Here is a 16,231-nt window from a genome sequence, read left to right on the forward strand (position 1 = left end):
TGTGCCATAGATTTCACATTTAAAGAAAAAGAAAAGCATTCAGCAATTATAAATATTAGAGTGTTTTATTTCTTTCTTTATTTTTATTTTTTTTCTTTTATTGCTTAAAGTATTACAAAGAGTATTATATATGTCTCCTTTTTTTTTTCTCGCCTTGACCCTCCCCTAGCATCCCATGCCCCCCAGTGTCTTGTGTCCATTGGTTATGCTCATATGCATGCATACAAATCCTTTGGTTGATATCTTACCCCCCCTCCCACCCCCCCAACCCTACCCAACCTTCCAGCTGTAGTTTGACAGTCTGTTCCATGTTGCTCTGCCTCTGTATCTATTTTTGCTCATCAGTTTATAATGGTCTTAATTAACCATAAATGAGTGAGATCATGTGGTATTTTTCTTTCATTGACTGGCTTATTTCACTTAGCATAATGCTCTCCAGTTCCATCCATACTGTTGCAAATGGTAAGAATTCCTGCTTTTTTTACAGCAGCATAGTATTCCATCGTGTAGATGTACCACAGTTTTCTAATCCATTCATCTGCTGATGGGCACTTAGGCTGTTTCCAGATCTTAGATATGGTGAATTGTGCTGCTATGAACATAGGGGTGCATATATCCTTTCTGATTGGTGTTTCTGATTTTTTGGGATATATTCCTAGAAGTGGGATCACAGGGTCAAATGGGAGTTCCATTTTAAGTTTTTTGAGGAAACTCCATACTGTCTTCCATAGTGGCTGCACCAGTCTGCATTCCGACCAGCAGTGCACGAGTGTTCCTTTTTCTCCACATCCTCTCCAGCACTTGTTGTTTGTTGATGATAGCCATTCTGACAGGTGTGAGATGGTACCTCATTGTTGTTTTGATTTGCATTTCTCAGATGATTAGTGACTTTGAGTATGTTTTCATATGTCTCCTGGCTTTCTGAATGTCCTCTTTTGAAAAGTGTCTATTTAGGTCCTTTGCCCATTTTTGATTGGATTATCTTCCTTTTGTTAAGTTGTATGAGTTCCCTATAAATGTTGGAGATTAAAGCCTTATCGGTGATAACATTGGCAAATATGTTCTACAATGCAGTGGGATTTCTTGTTGTTTTGTTGATGGTTTCTTTTGCTGTGCAGAAGCTTTTTATTTTGATGTAGTCCCATTTGTTTATTTTCTCTTTAGTTTCCAATGCCCTAGGAGCTGTATCAGTGAAGAAATTACTTCGGCATATGTCTGAGATTTTGTTGCCTTTGGATTCTTCTAGTATTTTTATGGTTTCTCGTCTTACATTTAAGTCCTTTATCCATTTTCAGTTTATTTGTGTGTACGGTGTAAGTTGGTGGTCTAGTTTCATTTTTCTTGCATGTATCAGTCCAATTTTCCCAACACCGTTTATTGAAGAGACTATCTTGACTCCATTGTATGTTCTTGCCTCCTTTGTCAAATATTAATTGAGCATATTGGTTCGGGCCGATTTCTGGGCTCTCTATTCTATTCCATTGATCTATATGTCTGTTCTTGTGCCAGTACCAGGCAGTTTTGAGGACAGTGGCTTTGTAACACAGCTTGATATCTGGTATTGAGGTCCCACCTACTTTTTTCGTCTTTCTCAGGATTGCTGCAGCTATTCAGGGTCTTTTTTTATTCCAGATGATTTTTTGGAGAGTTCGTTCTAGAACTGTGAAATATACTGTTCGCATTTTAATAGGAAGTGTGTTGAATTTATTGATTGCTTTGGGTAGTATGGATATTTTAATGATGTTGATTCTACCAATCCAAGAACATGGTATGTTATTCCATCTGTTTATGTCTTCCTCTATCTCTTTTTTCAACGTCCTGTAGTTTTCTGAGTAGAGGTCTTTTACCTCTTTAGTTAAGTTTATTCCTAGGTATCTTAATTTTTTTGGTGCGATGGTAAATGGGATTGCTTTTTTAGTCCCTCTTTCTGTAAGTTCACTATTGGTGTATAGAAATGCCATAGATTTCTTGGCATTCATTTTGTATCCTGCTACATTGCCAAATTCTTTTATTAAGTCTAATAGTTTTTTGATGGTGTCTTTAGGGTTTTTTATGTATAATATCATGTCATCTGCGAATAAAGACAGTTTTACTTCTTATTTTCAAATTTGGATGCCTTTTATTTCTTCTTCTTGTCTAATTGCAATGGCTAATACTTCCAGTACTATGTCAAAAAGGAGTGGTGAGAGTGGTCATCCCTGTTTTGTTCCTGTTCTTAGGGGAAATGTTTTAGTTTTTGTCCATTGAGTATGATGTTGGCTGTGGGTTTTGTCATATATGGCTTTTATTATGTTGAGGTATGATCCTTCTATTCCAACCTTCCTGAGAGTTTTTATCAGAAATGGGTGTTGGATTTTGTCAAATGCTTTTTCTGCATCAATTGATATGACCATGTGTTTTTTTTTTCTTTTTGTTTATATGATGTATCATGTTTATTGATTTGCGGATATTGTACCATCCTTGCATCCCTGGGATAAATCCTACTTGGTCATGGTGTATGATCTTTCTGATGAACTGCTGGATCCGATTTGCTAAGATTTTGTTAAGGATTTTGGCATCTATGTTCATGAGGGATATTGGCCTGTAATTCTCTTTCATTGTGTTGTCTTTACCTGGTTTTGGTATTAGGGTGATGCTGGCTTCATAGAATGAGCTTAGAAGTGTTCCTTCCTCTTGAATTTTTTGTAGTAGTCTGAGGAGGATAGGTTTTAGTTCTTCCTTGAATGTTTGATATAACTCCCCTGTGAAGTCATCCGGCCCTGGGCTTTTGTTTGCTGGAGGCTTTTGGATGACTGCTTCAATTTCTTCCATAGTTATTGGCCTATTGGGATTTTTAGATTCTTCCTGATTGAGTTTTGGAATGTTGTATTTTTTAGGAATATGTCATTTTCCTCTAGGTTGTCTAGTTTGTTAGAGTAGAGTTGTCCATAGTATTTTTTAACAATCATTTGTATTTCTGTGGGGTCTGTTGTTATTTCACCTCTATCATTTCTGATTTTGTTTTTTGGGGTCCTCTCTCTTTGCTTCTTGGTGAGCCTGGCGAGAGGTTCATCAATTTTGTTTATCCTTTCAAATAACCAGCTCTTGGTTTCGTTGATTTTATGTATTTTTTTTTTTCGTCTCTAAGTCATTTATTTCTGCTCTGATCTTTATTATCTCCTTCCTTCTGCTCACTCTGGGCTTTTCTTGTTGCTCTCTTTCTAACTCTTTGAGATGAAGAGTTATATGATTTACTACCATTTTTTCTTGTTTTTTGAGGTAGGCCTGTAGGGCTACACACTTCCCTCTCAGGACTGCTTTCATTGTGTCCCACAGGTTTTGGATTGTTGTGTTTTCATTGTCATTAGTTTCCAGGATGTTTTGAATTTCTTCTTTGATCTCATTGGTAACCCAATCAATATTTAATAACATGCTATTCAGCTTCCAAGTGTGTGAGAATTTTGGGTTGTTTTTATTGTAGTTTATTTCTAATATTATGCCATTGTGATCTGAGAAGATGCTTGGTATGATTTCAATCTTCTTGAATTTGGGGAGACTTTGTTTGTGACTCAAAATGTGGTCTATATTTGAAAATGTCCCATGTGCACTTGAGAAGAATGTATATTCCGTGGCTTTGGGGTGAAATGTTTTGAAGATGTCAATTAAGTACATCTGATCTAGTGAGTCATTTAGGATTGCTGTTTCTTTGCTGATTTTTTGTCTAGAGGATTTATCCAGTGATGTCAGTGGTGTATTAAATTCCCCTACTATGATTGTATTGTTGTCGATCTCTCCCTTGATATCTTCCAGGAGTTTTTTTTATGTATTTGGGTGCTCCTGCATGGGGTGCACATATGTTTATCAGGGTTATATCTTCTTGTTGTATCAATCCCTTTAGTATTATGAAGTGGCCTTCCTTATCTCTTGTTATGGCCTTCAGTTTGAGGTCTATTTTGTCTGATATAAATATTGCTACCCCAGCTTTTTTTTTTCATTTCCATTTGCCTGAAAGATATTTTTCCATTCCTTCACTTTCAGTCTGTGTGAGTCCCTTATTCTGAGGTGGGTCTCTTGTGGACAGAAAATATATGGGTCATGTTGTTTTATCCATTCAGCAACTCGATGTCTTTTGATTGGAGCATTTAGTCCATTTATGTTTAAAGTTATTATTGAAAGGTACATGTTTGTAGCCATTTCTATTTTTTGTGCCTGTTTTCTTTCTTAGCTTTTTATTTCTTCTTGTTACACCAGTCCCTTTTGCATTTCTTGTATTGCTGGCTTGGTGGTGATAAACTCCCTTAGCCTTTTTTTGTCTGTGAAGCTTCTTATTTCCCCTTCAATTTTGAAGCATAGCCTTGCTGGATAGAGTATTCTTGGATTCAGTCCTTTGCTTTGCATCACTTTGTAAATTTCTGTCCATTCTTTTCTGGCCTGATGTGTTTCTGTTGAGAAATCATTTGATAATCTAATGGGAGATCCCTTGTATGTAACTCTCTGTCTCTCTCTTGCAGCCTGTAAGATTCTCTCTTTGTCCTGAACATTTGCCATGGTAATTATGCTGTGTCTTGGTGTGGGTCTTTTCAGGTTCATTTTGTTTGGGACTCTCTGTGCTTGTGTGACTTTTTTCTTCCCCACCTCAGGGAAGTTTTCTGATATTATTTCTTCCAATAGGTTTTCTAACCCTTGTTCCTCTTTCTGTTGTTCTGGTACCCCTATTAATCGTATGTTGTTTCATTTCATGTTGTCCCATAGCTCCCTTAGGCTCTCCTCCTGTCTTTTAATTTTTTTTCTCCAATACCAGTTCGGTTTGGGTGTGTTTTGTTTCCTTGTCTCCTAATTCGCTAATTCGGTCCTCCACTTCTCCTAGTCTACTGTTGAAACTTTCAATAGTGTTTTTTATTGCAGCTATATCACTCTTCATTTCTTCTTGGTTCTTACATAAGTTACTGATTTTTTCTTCCATTTCTTTTTGATTCTTACATAAGTTGTTGATTTTTTCATCTGTTTCTTCTTGATTCTTGCATAAGTTGTTGATTTTTTCCTCCATCCAGTTTATGCACTCTAGGACTCTTAATCTGAATTATTTTTCTGACATGTTCCATGCCTCTGTTTCACTTAGCTGCCTTTCTGGTGAGTCCTCCTCTTCTTTCCTTTAGGGTTTCTTTGTCTACCCATGTTTGATCTCACCGACAGATCTAGATGTTGAGTCATTCAGGGGCTGCTCCTTGTGTGGCTATAGGTTCTCGGGCTGTGGTTGCTCTTCAGGTGGTTGTGGTAGCAGTTGCTCCTCAGTTGGCTGCAGCTGCTCTGGTGGGCACTGTTCACAGCCTTGGTGGCTCCTCTGGCTGTTGGGGGGAGGCTTCTCACATAGCTGCTGTTCCGCAGACAGAGGCTATGCTGATCACGAGGCTGATGTTCCTTGGATGGGGGCGGGCTACACACGCAGCTGCTACTCCTTGAACTGGGGCGGACTGCACACGTGGCTGCTGTACCTTGAATGGGGGCAGGCCTTGTCTGTGAAGCTCTTTATCTGACCTTCAATTCTAAATGATAGCTTTGTTGGGTAGAGTAATCTTGGTTGTAGGTCCTTGCTATTTGTCACTTTGAATATTTCTTGCCACTCCCTTCTGGCCTGCAAAATTTCTGTTGAGAAAACAGCTGACAGTCATTTGGGTACTCCTTTGTAGGTAACTAACTGCTTTTCTCTTGCTGCTTTCAAGATTCTCTCTTTGTCTTTAACCCTTGGCATTTTAAATAGGATGTGTCTTGGTGTGGGCTGCTTTGGATTCCTCTTGTTTGGGACTCTTTGCACTTCCTGGACTTGTAAGTCTATTTCTTTCACCAGATAGGGGAAGTTTTCTGTCATTAGTTCTTCAAATACCTTTTCAATACCTTGCTCTCTCTCTTCCCCTTCTGGCACCACCATAATGCAAATGTTGGTATGCTTAAAGTTGTCCCAGAAGCGCCTTACACTATCTTCATATTTTTGGAATCTTTTTTCTTTTTGCTCTTCTTATTGAGAGTTTTTTACCTCTTTATAGTCCAAATTGTTGATTTGATTTTTGTAATCCTGTACTCTACTGCTGAATTCCTGTAAATACTTCTTTATTTCAGTTAACATATGTTTAATTTCTGACTGGTTCTTATTCATGTCTTTGAAATTCTCACTAAGATCCTTGAGGGTCTCACTGAGTCCCTTGAAGCTCCCATGAAGATCCTTGAGCAACCTTATAACCATGGTTTTGAACTCTGTATCCAGTAGTTTGCTTGCTTCCATTTCCTTCATTTGTGACATGTTTCTTTGTCTCCCCATTTTTGCTACTTCCCTTTATTTGTTTCTAAGTATTAGTTAGAACTGCTATGTCTCCTGGAATTGGTAAAGCAGTCTTGGATAACAGGTGTCCTTTAGAGCCCAGTGGCTCAGCCTCCCCACCCACATGAGCTGGGTACTCTAGGTGCACTCCTGTGTGGGCTGTGAGAACAGTCTTGTAGTTGAGTCTTGATTGCTATTGGTGTTACTGGGAGAAATTGACCTCCAGGACAATTGGTTGTGAGGACCAGCTGCAACTACAGTGGAAGAGCTGCTGTACAGGAGACACCCCTATGGAGCAGGACTTGCTTCAGTGGGGCTTTGTTGCTCACTGAGTCTTCCCCTTTAGTGTGTTGCTTGTGGATGTGTACAGTTGTAATTTCGTATGGTCTGAAGCTTTCCACTGGGTGCACCGGCTTTGGGACCTCCTAGGAGGTGCAAAGTCAGTGACTTCCTGGGGCCACCCAGCAGGAACTACAGAGAGATCTATAGATAGCTGCTACCTGTATTGGGCTTGAAAATACCCAGGCGAGGCCCAGCTGTGAAGCAAGGCAGGCTGGTATTAGTGCCCAGTCTTGGGCCTCTTAGTGAGAGCTATTGGGTACACTGACTTCAGCTGCTGCTTTTAAAAGAGATTTTAGGAAAGTCTGAAGCCTGAATCAGGACAGGCTGTTCATATGGAAAAGCTGCTGCAAGCAGCTTGGGTGGGGCTGCAAATTGCATGGGGCAGGGTCTCAGGGAATCACCAGGGCAGAGGGAACAGTGTGAGCCAAGCTGATGGAAACTCAGATATGGCTGCCAGTCAATCTACGATGGGGGAGGTCCCAGCACAGGAACAAGGACCTCCACGAGTACCCCATTCTGGGATAAAGCCACTCCTGAGTTCCTCTCGAGACAATCCGGTTCCTCTCCAAATGTCCCAGGTTCCTTTCAAGCCTCAGCCCCAGCACTGGAGCCCAAAGAGATGGAGTAAGCCTCCGTAAGTACATGTCACTCAACCACAATCCCCGCTGGTTTTTACGGTTGGAAGTTATGGGGACTTCTCTTCCCAGCTCTGGAACCCTATGCTGAGGGGTCTGGTGTGGGGCTGGAACTGTTGCTCTTCACAGGAGTCCTCCACAGCTGAGATATCCCTTCAGATTAAAAGAACACCACACTTGGGTGTCGGATCACCCTGTTCTATGCCTCCACCCTTCCCACCAGTCTCAATGTGCTTTCTTCTTTACTTATCTAGTTTTAGGACTTCCATTCAGCCAGATTTCAGGAAGTTCTGAATGATGGTTGTTCTGTATTTTAGTTGTAATTTTGATGTGGTTGTGGGAGGCAGTGAGTACCAGAGTTTACTTATGCTGCCATCTTGGTTCTCTCTGTTTGATTTGTTTTATAAAATATTTTCATTAGAAGTATAGTATATCATCTACTCAAGAAAACCATTTTCTGAAAAGGTTTTAGCTGCTTATATTATCAATTTTATTATAATAGTCAATAAAATGACAATAATTTAAAATGATAAAGACTCATACTAATTATGAACAGGTTCAATTTTTGAAATATTGGTTAAAATGGCATTTATCACTTCAATAGAGGATGAACTGTTTTGCTTTCTATCACCAGGAAGATCTATAATAATATTTAAGGGTGAAAAGAGAAGAAAATATTGGGAAAGGGATAAACAAGAAAAGAAGGAAGGAGGATAAAAATAAAGGATGGACATAGAAACTAGAAAAGGAGCGTTTGGGAGATTCTAAGAGAATGGCATGTGACCTTGTCCCCTAACTCGATAGGGCTGAAAGCACTGGACTTCTCTCCCCCATGAAGTTTCTAAGTATCTGCAAGCAGAGAAGATGGCTCTTCAGTTCCCTGTCAGATTTTGCTGAAATGCAATACCTGTACATCCTCGCAGGTGCCCTGAAGCACAGGAAAAAGGCCACAAAAAGGTATCAAAATACTGAAGTAAGGGCAGGAATTGCCATTATTTTTTTCCAGCACAGCCTAGTTAAACTTAAAAGGTACAGGAATACATAATCTGATTGTGTTGGTCAGATCTAGTAAGGTCTTACTAATAATGTTCTGTCTGCTGGGCCTCTCAATTATTGAGATATGTATAATAAATTCTCCCACTCTAATTGTGGACATGTTCATTTTTCTTCCATATGTGCCAATTTTTGCTTTATACATTTAGAGATTATGTGGTTAGGTGAAAAAAAGTTTGAAATTATTCCGACATTGGATTATTCTTTTTGCATTAATACTTTTATTTGCCTTGAAATCCACTTATTTAAATATTAATATATTTATGTCTGCTATTTAAAAAAAAATACTTAGTATAGGTTTTTGGATATTTTACCAGGTAATTTTGTAAAAAGCATAAAGCTGCATTTGACTTTCCATTGTGAAAATATCAACTTTCCTAGTTTAGCCAGTGTATATATATCCTGATTAATTATATATTTGTGTTTAATATTTCATTTTGTTTCTCTTTACTATATCTCTTCTTTAGTTCTCTGTTTTGTATTCTATTGAGCTTATCAAGTTTTCTTTATTTCCTTTTATGCATTTTACTGGTTTAGAAATTATACATTAATTCTCTATTTTTTTTGGTTTTCCAAAATTTTCAGCATTCATAGTTTATATTAAAACTAGAGGCCTACTGCACAATATTCATGCACTGGCAGGGGCGGGGGGATCCCTCAGCCCAGCCTGCACCCTCTCACAGTCCAGAACCCCTCGAGGGATGTCTGGCAGGCAGACATCCCCCAAAGAGTCTTTAGCACTGCCACGGAGGTGGGAGAGGCTCCTGCCACTGCTGCTGCGCTCACCAGTCGTGAGCCTGGCTCAGGACTTCTGACTGAGCAGCGCTCCCCCTGTAGTAGCACCACTCACCCAGAAGCCAGGCTTGCTGTTCCTTAGCACTGCTTCGGAGGTGGGAGAGGCTCCCGCCACCGCTGCTGTGCCAGCCGTGAGACCAGCTTCTGGCTGAGCAGCGCTCCTCCTGTGGGAGCGCACTGACCACCAGGGAGAAGCTCCTGTGTTGAGTGTCTGCCCCCTGGTGGTCAGTGTTCATCATAGCTACTGGTCATTCCGCCGTTCAGTCTATTTGCATATTAGGGTTTTATTATATAGGATGTCTTAAAATAGCTCAAAACTGTTCTCTCCAAATATAAGAATCTTACATTGCCTATAACCTATTCCTTATAAAATTAAGATTACTGTCTAGTGGTTGAGTTTTCTGTTTTGATAATGCTTGATTTATTTATTATTATTTCCATAGCCAATGCTAATTGAAATTTACCCACATTTACGGATTATTTTATTAACCTCTGTTCTTGGATCCTAATTATTTCTTCTGAATTCACTTTCATTCACCAATAAGTCAATCCTCCAGTTGTTTTTATAGCAAATATCTGTGAGTTTTAAATCATCTCAATTTCATTGTTGGATTGAAAATATTTTTATATCAACTTTATTCTTGAGTGACAGTTTCCTGGGATTTAAAAATCTACAGTGTCAGTTAATTTGCTTCAGCACTATTATTCCATTGTCTTCTGGTTTCCATTGTTATTGCCGGTAATTCTGCCTTAAGTATAATTTTTTGTTCCTGTGAAAATGTCTTTTTCTCTTGTTTTTCACAATTTCTTGTCTTTGCCATTATGTTATTACACTATACCACATTTAGGTGTCACTCTTTTATTTTCTAGCATTAATAAAATTGCTTATGCCTTTTCTTTTCTTGTTTGCTCCAATAAATAGTAGAGAGTTACCTTTCCTAAGTGGTCACTGTAAAGAGTCCCATTCCCCTTTAACTTTGCAATGATCTCTCAGATCTAAATGTGGAGGTAGCTCAATGCATACCCTTGAGCCAATTTCCTGCATCAAAAAATTATCCAGTTATTAGATGTAGGCAGGATGTTTTCTTACATTTACTGGCAATTTTCAAATAATCTAGGTGACAATTTAAATTTTAGAAAATTGCACTGTCTTCCTGCTATGGATTAACTCTCACCCCACCAATAACATTCAGCACAAAAACTTGGACTCTTCCCATCTCTGCCACCAGCACCTGATTCCACACATCCCTGATAGAATGATGGTCCTCCACATTTTCTCCTCCAGTTATAGTCGTTTTAAGTCCAGGGAAGGGGGTTCCCTTTGCAAGAGGGATGCAAACAAAGAAGTATTGATGAATTGCCATCTTGAAAATTATTTCACATATATTCATTCATTAGGAAAATATTTTAAAACCTCTACTATGTGCCAGGAGGGATACAATAAGGAGGCAGCTTCCTAATTTTCTGGTAGGTGCACATAATAAATTTCTGAGGAAAAGGCAGATCTTGGAACTAGACTGTTTGCTTTCTATAGCAACATTATGTTTTAATTGAGCATGAGTCTGCAGAAGTTATTCAATGTGTTTTCCAATCGGGCCACAACAGCTTAGTAATCATTGGGAATTTCTCATAGGATTTATGTAAATAGGTAACTTATCTTTTCTTTCCATTGCCATTGAATTTTTGAATTTCTTTATGTCTTCATGGATCATTTAATGGAAAATTAAGAGAGAGCTTATCATGGAGTTGTAGCTTGACAGTATTCTAAGTGAGAAGTTTTTATTTTCATATAATTTTTTAAGATGATAAAATTTCCAAAAGAAAAGAATTAAAATAAGATTTTGCTTTCTAATTAACACCTCTGTGGGGGAAGGAAGCCAGGGATTGCTAGTAGCAAATTAACTTTGTGCTTTGCAGTTTCAAGTCTGAATACCAGGAACTTTCTCTGTCTTATATTAAAAATAAAATGTTTTGAAGAGAGTTGATTTTAAGTTCTTGCATACTGATTTACTAAGTGTGCAAATTAGTTTGAATGAGCTGTTAGCAAGCCAATAAACAGCACATTCTCTAGAACTTAACCTAGGAGGATAAGGCTTCTACAATTATTTTATTAAATGCCTCTTTAAATGTATTATTGCAGAGCATATGTTCGCCTTTGAAAACCTATACAAAGAAGACACTGTTTAAAAGTTCACTCTCTTTTTTTGGCAGGATTTATGTCCATAGAAATAAAACAATAAAAGGCAAAGTAAGGTATATCTTACATTAAAATTATGAGAATAAAAATATGAGAATAAAGTAAGGTATATCTTACATTAAAATTATGAGAATAAAGAATATACAAAGTCTCTAATAATACAATTATGTGGACTAGGTTATAGCAAATTATTTGACTGAAAGTATATTTTCTTTGATAATACAGGCAGGACATAGTCATTTCTCATTATTGCATGGTGCAGCATTGAAAGACCCTGGAACTTGCAAAAATATAAAATAAAAACCCTCAAATGTTAGGACAGGACACATTGGCAACTGAACAAGCTGTAAACTCTGACTACGGGAAGACACATAGGGGAAGGCACCCAGATGACAAAGACATATTTGTCAAACAAGTTATGACTGAGATTTTCAAAAGGCTGAAGTCAAATGATAATCAGGTACTTGGCCTAGGGAAAAGAGGAATAGGTCGGGTTGATGTCAGAGGTCAATTGCAGTCAAGAAAAGCCCCAAGATCCTAAATTTAGGGGCAAGAGTTTTGTTAGAGGGTCTTGGGTTGTCTATAGCAAGATTGATGACAGACAGGTAAAGCATACCAGTGTCCAGGGAGGGTGTCTGGCAACCACAAGCTTGGGTTTAAGATATAGAATAGAATCTTATGCCTGTACTGGACCACACAGGACAGAGGGAGATGCATCACAACTATGGGAACATATGAACAAGGAGCCAGCGCTGCCAGATTTGATGCTGAAATAGTACTCATGTGAGTGCGAAGATAACACGGGAGACTGGCGGTCAGTACAGATGGGCTACTGGATCCCAGGTCTGCAATGAGAACTGGCTCAGAGACTGGGGAAGAGGCACATCAGCAGAGAAGGTAGGGGAAAGGGAAAGAAACTGAATATTGTCTACATTGAAAGCTGCTGACAATGTAGCTAGTAGAATTCTTTAAAATATTGACAGTAAGACAACACTGCGGTATGAGATATATTTTACCCTGAGATTCCCCTAGTTCCCACCACCTCTGTCCTACCCTCCAGGTTTCTCTGACTGAGAATGGCCTGTAACGTCCTGCAGAACTAAGGGAGCCAACCCCTTGGCTGCTGTGCCACAGACAGGTAGAGAATTTCTGGCTCCTCTTGCCATAGTACGGCATGGCACCTGGCAGTCCATGGGGCCAGAGAATGCCACCTTGCCGCCTAGGACCATGATTTCCATGGTGTGAAATCAAGCAAACAAGACAGGTGATAGGAGGTGAATATGAAGATCAAATTCTTTCCTTCCTCTGTCATATTGATTGCTCAGGGGCCTTTCTTTCCAAATAGCTTTTCCAAAAATGACACCTGCCGAATGATCTGTTGGAGCATGTGCCCTTCATGGAGGTAATTGGTGGACACTGAGGTAGCAGCTCATGCATGATTCCTTGCTTTGCTTCCAGTTCTTCCCTTCCATGTTTCTCTTTTTTCTCACTCTCAATGCCCCGAACCTGCACCTCCCAAGTAAAGCATGACTATCTTATTTTAGCCTTAGGCTTCATTTTTTAGGGAATTAAGACAATTACCCAAGAATAACGGACAGGGTGACTATTTTATGCAGCACAGCATAATGCAAACAGCAATAGACAAATTACTTAGTAAACTTTAGTGCTTACTCAGGAGACTTGACGTGACCTCTTCCTTCTGTGGCCTCCTGAAGGGACTGAGATTTTCTGGGCCTGACTTTCTCCATTTGTAAACTGGAGACAGCTATGCTGTGCAGCAGTGCTTCCCCAACTCTAACATGCAGATTAATTACGGCAGTGATCTGAAGGGGAGCTTTTAAAATACAGGTTCCTAGTCCTCTTCCTACCTGGGAATATTCAGCAGGTCTAGAGTGGGCCTAGAATCTGTACTTTGTCAAAGGTACCCAGGTGCCACTGATGTACATACAGCCAGGGTTGGTAAACACTGGCAATGTGGAAAGAACATAGACTTTGGATTCTAGTTTTCTGAATCCACTTTTATTTATGTCAGAAACCCCACTGAAACAAGCAGGAGCCACAGGTGTAATTTATTGGCTCATACAAAGGGAATGACCACCTTTACAATGAGACATCCAGAAATCAGGAGATGAAATCATGAGATGTCATCATTCTTTCTCTGCCTTTTGACTTGGCTTTTCTTTGTGGTGACCTCATTCTTGGAGACTCTCCTTGTTTACCCTTGCTTAACCTATCAGCTTAGCCAACCTGGCAGAAAAAAATAAAAAGCCATCCATTGCCCAAAATGGACTCTCCCTGAATCAACTATGATCAACTCAAGCCCTGAAACAACTTCTGTAACCAGGTGAATAAACACTCCAATAACCTTAAAGCTAAGTAGATAAGCACTTGGACATTTGAATTGCAGATCAGGATTATTATATGCTCAATTGCTGTCATTTTCACTAGACTCTATGCTTCCTGAGGACAAGAACTTAGCCTGATTTCTTCTCCACTGAATCCTTTAAAAAACAAAGCTGAGTGAATGAAACCATTTTAATCTTCAATAAAATATAATAACATCTCTAAAAAAATAAGTTTTAAAAAATAACGACATATTAAAGAATGGAAGAGGTACAGATATTACATTTAAACTAGCAATTCTTATGAGAAGTAATTAAATGAAATGCAACACAACTTAGATGTATAGATGTAGAGTATCAACTAAGTTATTTTTATATATGAGATCACATATAGAATGCCCAGAAAAGTCAATCCAAGCTATCAATCCTGCACAGAAATTCTGTCCTAACTTTTCCAGTAAGCATTTTCAGTTCTGTCTCTTCATATTTAGTTTTGTCGGAATCACACAATTATAGCTCAATTATTCTGGTAAAGATTTATATATTATTGTATAGCATCCATTTCAAAAATCACGATGCTAACTACAAGTCTAAAAGTCTGTTTTTCCGAGAAGTATCAAGGACGTTGGTTGGAAATAAAATGAGAAGAAAAACATGACATTTCTAAAAGGGATTTCAGATGGGAGAAACTCGGCACTCTATTCGGGTTATAACCCCCATAGGTGGGGCAAAGAAAGAACCAGAGAATAGTTAACCTGAAATGGAAAGAGATGGGGGGGACATTCTCAGCAGTTTGATCATTTGGCCACCATAGAGGCTGCTTGGATTGAGGCCAGATTACAAGAGTACATGACTCAATTTTCTGACTCAGCCAAGGAGTCTGTGAGCAGTGACATGATATATCATTGTCAATTGAGGACAATCCTTTAATCAATAGGATGGGCCATGTACCTAGATGTGTGATTAGGGAAGGAGAACAAAAGATACAGTTATTGCCCCAAAACACATTCTCCAAATCTAATAATGCATATCAATCACTGAGATTAGGATACAAAGCATTACAGAAAGCCCAGTAATCAATAAAATATAAATCTCAATGGTGAGGTTAGCATAGGTAGCTAGATATTAATAAAGGAAGGGAACAAAAGGAATTAGTTATTATAAAGCATAATCAACTAGGGAGCATGAGCCTGCTTGCTTCACCAGGAAATTACAGCTTCACACTCCCCAGGGAACCACCAGACATTCCCCAAAGATGGAACAGAACAATAAGGAGGGAGGTAGGCACATGCACAATTGGAGCCAAGATGGCAACCAGAAGGCTGAATACTTTTTACTGAAACAATATTACTGAAGTCAAAATTTGGATTAAATTCTCATGTGGCTAGTCATAATTCTCTGTGCTACAACCACTTCTAGAACATCTAACTAACTAGTTATCAAAAAAGTAATAACCAGAGTTACAAGAGAGAATGAAAGATAGAACCACAGAAGAGTGGGAACCATACTGAAAATGCCATTCAAAGCATTTGGCCCAAGGATGGCTGGCAAACACTAGGGACAATTTCCCACCATCAAAGTTCTAAAACGCAGGGACCTTTTTTATTGTGTTCACTGCTCTACGTCTGGTGCCTAAACACTGCTTGCACACAGTAAGCTCTCAATAAATATTTGTTGAATAATGTGTCCCATCATCTGGCATCTTAATTAAAGGGGCTGAGGACATATGTTCAAGATAGGATTCTGCCACTAACTACTTGATTCTAGTTTGTTTGTTTAATCCCTCTGTTTAATTTCCTCATCAATAAATTTTGGACATTGAAATAAATCAGTGGTTTCCAAACTGTATTTATCGGAGCCCCAATCTTATGAGAATCTGCTTTGAACTGCTGCTGGGGATACAACAGGAGGTGGGGAAGGGCAAGCAAACAGAGTTCTGGAGTATCTTCTCTGGTTTTGAACAGAGAAGCTTTACATTAATCTAATTTACATATTGTGTGATTCATAATATTTCAACTTGCCTCCCAAACATCTATTATTATTGGGATTTTTTAGACAGTTTTTTAACTAGAGGCCTGGTGCACAAAAATTTATGCACTCGGGGGGGGGGGAGGGGGGGTCCCTCAGCCACTCCTGTGCTCTCTCGCAGTCTGGGGCCCCTCAGGAGATAACGACCTGCTGGCTTAGGCCTGCTCCCAGGTGGCAGAGGGCAGGCCCAATCCCTAGGTGCAGCCCCTGGTCAGGCTCAGAGCAGGGCTGATTGGGGAGTGGGGGCGTCGCCCCCTGTCATGCACAGAGCAGGGCGGATTGGGAGGTTGCGATGCCACCCTCAGTCACGCTCAGGGTAGGGCCAATTGGGGGGTTGGGGCACCGCCCCCTGTCACACTCAAGGCAGGGTCGATGGGCAGGTTGCGGCACTACCCCCTGTCACTGACAGAGCAGGGCCCATCAGGGGGGTTGGGGCTCCATACCCTGTCATAGAGCAGGGTGGATCATGGGGTTGGGGAGCTCCCCCCTGTCACTCACAGAGTAGGGCTGATAGGGGAGTTGGGGCACCACCCTGTCACACACAGAG

General features: G+C 39.6%; 1 protein-coding gene across 1 annotated transcript in view; it reads right to left on the reverse strand.

The window, feature by feature from the left end:
- The window catches only part of CFAP47 (cilia and flagella associated protein 47), a 469,227-nt gene that overhangs the window by 125,795 nt on the left and 327,201 nt on the right, over positions 1-16,231 (reverse strand). The window lies entirely within an intron of this gene.

Source organism: Myotis myotis, unplaced genomic scaffold, assembly GCF_014108235.1.
Source record: "Myotis myotis isolate mMyoMyo1 unplaced genomic scaffold, mMyoMyo1.p scaffold_m19_p_4, whole genome shotgun sequence".
Taxonomy (NCBI): Eukaryota; Metazoa; Chordata; class Mammalia; order Chiroptera; family Vespertilionidae; genus Myotis; species Myotis myotis.